Genomic DNA, 6,000 nt, shown 5'->3' with positions numbered 1-6,000 from the left:
AAGCACCCACAATGCATAGGAAAAGAGGCAAATCCCCTAGATTCTTTCTACAAAGTAAGTATATCCACATACGATCTTCACATATGATAAAAACAGCACAAAATATTGCAAGCCAATCTTACTTGTGAATTTTAATGCAAAATTCTAAATAAAATATAAAATATAATAAAAACACAGAACCCAAAATCATAATAAGAAAATAGTACACTGTGATCAAATTAGATTTATTCTAGTAATACATGACTGACTAGTGGAGGTGACAGAATTCCAGCTGAGCTATATCATATCCTAAAAGATGATGCTGTTAAAGTGCTGCACTCAATATGCCAGCAAATTTGGAAAACTCAGCAGTGACCACAAGACTGGAAAAGACCAGTTTTCATTCCAATCCCAAAGAAGGGCAGTGCCAAAGTATGTTCAACTACCAGACAATTGCGCTCATTTAGCATGCTAGTAAGGTTATATTCAAAATCCTTCAAGTTAAGCTTTAGCAGTATGGAACCAAGAACTTCCAGATGTACAAGCTGGGTTTAGAAAAGGCAGAGGAACCAGAGATCAAATTGCCAACATTCGTTGGATCATAGAGAAAGCAAGGGAATTCCAGAAAAAAAAATCTGCTTCATTGACTGTACTGAAGCCTTTGACTGTGTGAATCACAACAAACTGTGGAAAATTCTTAAAGAGATGAGAATACTGGACCATCTTACCTATCTCCTATCTTCTGAGAAACCTGTATGCAGGTCAAGAAGCGACAGTTAGAACCTTACATGGAATAACTGATTGGTTCACAACTGGGAAAGAAGTACATCAAGGCTGCACACTCTCACCCTTTTTATTTAACTTAGAGTACATCATGCAGAATGCCAGGTTGGATGAATCACAAGCTGGAATCAAGATTGCTGGAAGAAATATCAACAACCTCAGATACACTTTAATGGCAGAAAGTGAAGAGGAACTAAAGAACCTCTTGATGAGGGTGAAAAAGGAGACTGAAAAACCTGGCTTAAAACTCAATATTCAAAAAACTAGGCTCATGGCATCTGATCCCATCACTTCATGGCAAATAGTTGGGGGAAAAGTGGAAGGAGTGATAGAGCTTATTTTCTTGGGCTCCAAAATCACTGTAGCTATGAAATTAAAGGACTCTTGCTCCTTGAAAGGAAAGCTACAACCAACCTAGGCAGCATATTAAAAAGCAAAGACATAATTTTGCCAACAAAGTTTCGTACAGTTAAAGCTATGATTTTTCCAGTCATCCATGTATGGATGTGAGGTTTGGACCATAAAGAATGTTGAGAGCCAAAGAATTGATGCCTTCAGTGGTGGTGCTGGAGAAGACTCTTGAGAGTCCCTTGGACTGCAAGGAGATCAAACCAATCAATCCTAAAGGAAGTCAACCCTGAATATTCATTGGAAGGACTGATGCTGAAACTGAAGCTCCAAAACTTTGCCCGCCTGATGCAAAGAGCCAACTCATTGGAAAAGACCCTGTTGCTGGGAAAGTTTGAAGGCAGGAGGAGAAGGGTACAACAGAGGACGAGATGGTTGGATGGGATCACCGACTCAATGGACATGAATTTGAACATGCTCTGGTAATGGTGAAGGACCGGGAGGCCTGGCGTGCTGCAATCCATGGGGTTGCAGAGTCAGACATGATGTAGCAACTGAACAAGAAAATTAGACCACACCTCTCACCATATGTGAGAATAAAGTCCAAATGGTTAAAGACTAATCAAGTATGAAAGAAAAAAGAAAGAGAAAAAAAAAAAGCAACCCTACAGTAGTAGAAAAATCAGATAAATTCCCTTATAATTAGAACATGGGGAAAACTTTCTAAAAATGATTAGGAATGCAGATGCAACTAATGATAATGTTAAATAAATTTGACTGCCTAAAGAGAAAAATCTTTTGCATTAACAAAAAGACTAAATACCATAAGCAAAGTCAAAGGATAAATGACAAGCCAGAAGAAAATGTTTGAATAGATGTCATATATAAAGGGCTGATCCAACATGTAAAAAAAAAATCCTAAAAGCTAAAGGAAAAAAAAAAAAAAAAAGGTCCCCACCATGAAGACCATAACCATAATGAAGTAGCAGAGACTAGAATACTCTCCCATCTTAAACAACTGAAAAAACAGACAAAACACTTGAAAGAACGGTTTTTAGACACTGCATCACAGGCAGCACAGCATGAGAGAAGCAAAACAAATGAAGTGATGCCTTTGATGGCCCCAGCTTACTGCCTGGAGACAGTTTCCAGGCCACAGAGAAGGGAGGAGGAACTCAGAGCCAGGCTGTCACCACTGAGTTGAGGAGACAGAGTTAGAATTCGGAGGAGGTTAGGGTGGGCAGAGTACCAGAGAGGAAAGAGATGCAAGGGCAGGAGACGGCTGCGCAGCTAGAGAACTAAGGAGGACTCCCCTTGAGTCTTCAGCTAAGCTCTGGTAAGAACATGAATGTGAAGAAACCTCCTGAGGCCAGAGAAAGAACCACTGGAAAAGAGCAGATGGAACAATCCTCAGAGTTTACACAGCACTGGGAAGAGTTTATTTCCCCCAAGCCTGAGTGGAGAAGCCTGAAATGGGGAATCTGGTAGAATATGAATCTGTCATGACAGAAAGGAGGTCACTGCTTGCTTAGGGATGGGAGTGAGGGAGGAAAAGGAGATGGATTACAAAGGATGCAAGGGGATCAGTATGTTCATTGCATATGTTAAAACTCAAAAATTGTATATTCTAAATAGGTACTGTTTATGCTATATTGATTCAGTTCAGTTCAGTCACTCAGTCATGTCCGACTCTCTGCGACCCCATGAATCACAGCACACCAGGCCTCCCTGTCCATCACCGACTCCTGGAGTTCACTCAAACTCCTCAGTATAAAACTATAAGGGAAAAAAACTTTTTGAAAAATTAAGAGGAAGAGAAAAGAGACCAAAACCCCAACAGAAAAATTGGAAGATAGGAGCAGACAATTTTTTGAAAAAGAAAAATACTCTTAAACATATGAAAAGATGAATAATTTCACTTGTAAGATAAATGCAATTCAGTGCTCTGTGGTAACCTAAATGGGATGGAAATCCAAAAAAGAAGGGATATATATGTATACATACAAAATCACTGCAGATACTGATTGCAGCCATGAAATTAAAAGACGCTTGCTCCTTGGAAGGAAAGTTATGACCAACCTTGATAGTATATTAAAAAGCAGAGACATTACTTTGCCAACCAAGGTCCGTCTAGTCAAGGCTATGGTTTTTCCCGTGGTCATGTATGGATGTGAGAGTTGGACTGTAAAGAAAGCTGATCGCCAAAGAATCGATGCTTTTGAACTGTGGTGTTGGAGAAGACTCTTGAGAGTCCCTTATACTGCAAGGAGATCCAACCAGTCCATTCTAAAGAAGATCAATCCTGGATGTTCATTGGAAGGACTGATGCTAAGGCTGAAACTGCAATACTTTGGCCACCTCATGCGACGAGTTGACTCACTGGAAAAGACTCTGATGCTGGGAAAGGTTGGGGGCGGGAGGAGAAGGGGACGACGGAGAATGAGATGGCTGGATGGCATCACCGACTCTGTGGACATGAGTTTGAGTGAACTCCGGGAGTTGGTGATGGACAGGGAGGCCTGGCGTGCTGTGATTCATGGGGTCGGGGAGAGTCGGACACGACTGAGCGACTGAACTGAACTGAACTGAACTGAATAGATGGTTCACTTTTCGGTACAGTAGAAACTAGCACAACGTTGTAAGGAACTATACTCCAATAAGAAGTAATTACCAAAACAAACACTGAAGCAAAAGAGAGAAATGCAAAATGCTGATGCCATTTACTTCTCATATCGGCGGAAATTCAGGAGGTTTGCACTACACACTTGAACTGATGAAGAAGCATGCATTCTCAAACTTTCCAGGTGGTTGACAGGGAAAAATGGTACAGTCCATTCAGTGGAAACTGGCAACATCTACCAAAACTGTGCAAGCATTTATTCTTTGTCCCAGCATTCTCACTTCTAGGGATTTACCGTAAAGATACACCTACAAAAGTTTATTAAATGTGGCCTTACTGGTAATAGCAAAAATAAGGAAACATCTAGATGGCCATCCTTAGAAGCCTCATTGAATAAGTCATTGAACATTGATGTGATTGAGTATTATGTAACTCCAAAGTTGAATTCTAATAAAAATAAATGAAGTATGTTTTGGATTGATGACATAATTATAGAAAAAGAACTAAAGTATCTTTAAAGTACAGTAATCTGACCTTATCCTTAGGTGACACACTTTTAAGGGCAAAAAAGAACTGCAAGCAAATATTGAACTTTACTTCAAATATTTGGCTTTGGTAGTGGACTTAGCATGATAATTCTAATTAAAATTTATACAAATTATAGGAAAGAGCAAAGGAATGAGTATTTGGGGAACTGCGGTTCTCTCTATGGGAGAAAGGAGATGTATATATGGAAAGGAAGAAACTTGGGGCATGATTTTGGAATAGGAGGTATTAGCATTTCAAAGGGGCTTCCCTGGTAGCTCAGCTGGTAATACAGGAGACACCGGTTTGATTCCTGGGTTGGGAAGATCTGGGATTGGCTACCTGCTCCAGTATTCATGGGCTTCCCTGGTGGCTCAGACAGTAAAGAATCTGCCTACAATGAGGGAAACCTGGGCTTGATCCCTGGGTTGGGAAGATCCCCTGGACGAGGGCATGGCAACCCACACCAGTATTCTTGCCTGGAGAATCCCCATGGACAGAGGAGCCTGGCAGGCTACAGTCCATGGGGTTGCAAAGAGTCAGACACGATTGAATGACTAAGCACAGCACATACAGTATATCAAAACAAATTTTTTAAATATATATATTTTCTAGTTCTCTCCACTGGTAGGACATAGAAGCTAAGTGAACACACCTATTTCCCAATGTTAAAAACTGTTCAGGGTCTGAGGTTTTATCCTGCTTGCAACCCAACAAACAAATCTGCCAGAGCTTCATGAATGCTAGCAGAATACAAGGAACTTCTGGGTCAGCCAAGGACTCTATTATTCATAGAAACGGCAGTGACTTCCCTGGTGGCTCAGATGGTAAAGAATCCGCCTGCAATGTGGGAGACCTGAGTTCGATCCCTGGATTGGGTAGATCCCCTAAAGGAGGGCATGGCAACCCACTCCAGTTTTCTTGCCTGGAGAATCCCCATGGACAGAGGAGCCTAGTGGGTTACAGTCCATGGTGTCGCAAAGAGTCGGACACGACTGAGCCACTAAGCACAGAGTCATCATTTGTGCCAGTTCCCCAGCCCCAATTTCCAAGGGCAATGTGAAAACAACCAAGTGGTATCGGGACATGCAGTGGGTTCTATTACAGAAGGACCTAGAACTTAGGTAATGCGAATCTTATAGAATGCGAAGGCTGTCTGGCATCTGCCCCAGAGAAAGACATTATCTTTATTATACTGGACAGTAAACAAACCTGTCCTTGGATCTGGAGAAGGCATATCTTCTACGACTGTTCACTAACTACACAAACATCTTTGTAAAGACCATCCAGAGCAAAGGGCAGTTACCGCATCATTCACAAGATGCACAGAAGCATAAGAGAACCATCATCTACATCTAGGTGTCTAAATATTATTCCCCACTCAAACAAACCTATAGCCTTTGACAAATGGCTTTGTCTATAGCCTTTGACAAATGGCTGATTATAAGTTTGGAGCAGGGAAGGTACAGGTGGGTCTGGCATATCCTATTATGTCAGGAAACAGGGAATCTTTAAAAACTGATGAAGACATTCTAAGGAACACAGGAGCCAGAACAATTTGAGCATCAAAGAGAATACTTGCAGAGAGGATTATAACATATTATATATAAAAAGAATCTGCAAGACCATAGTAATCCTTAAAAGAGTGGTTGTGCCAGTTAGTAAGTGAAGGAACAATGAAAGAATGAGAAAATAAATATGGATCGTCAGTGAATGCTGAAACACTTGGTTAAAAAGTCACTGGG

The sequence above is a fragment of the Moschus berezovskii genome, chromosome 19 (assembly GCF_049115385.1).
Source record: "Moschus berezovskii isolate FMDL1 chromosome 19, NW_MosBer_1.0, whole genome shotgun sequence".
Lineage (NCBI taxonomy): Eukaryota > Metazoa > Chordata > Mammalia > Artiodactyla > Moschidae > Moschus > Moschus berezovskii.
Note: the sequence above shows the minus strand (reverse complement) of the source record.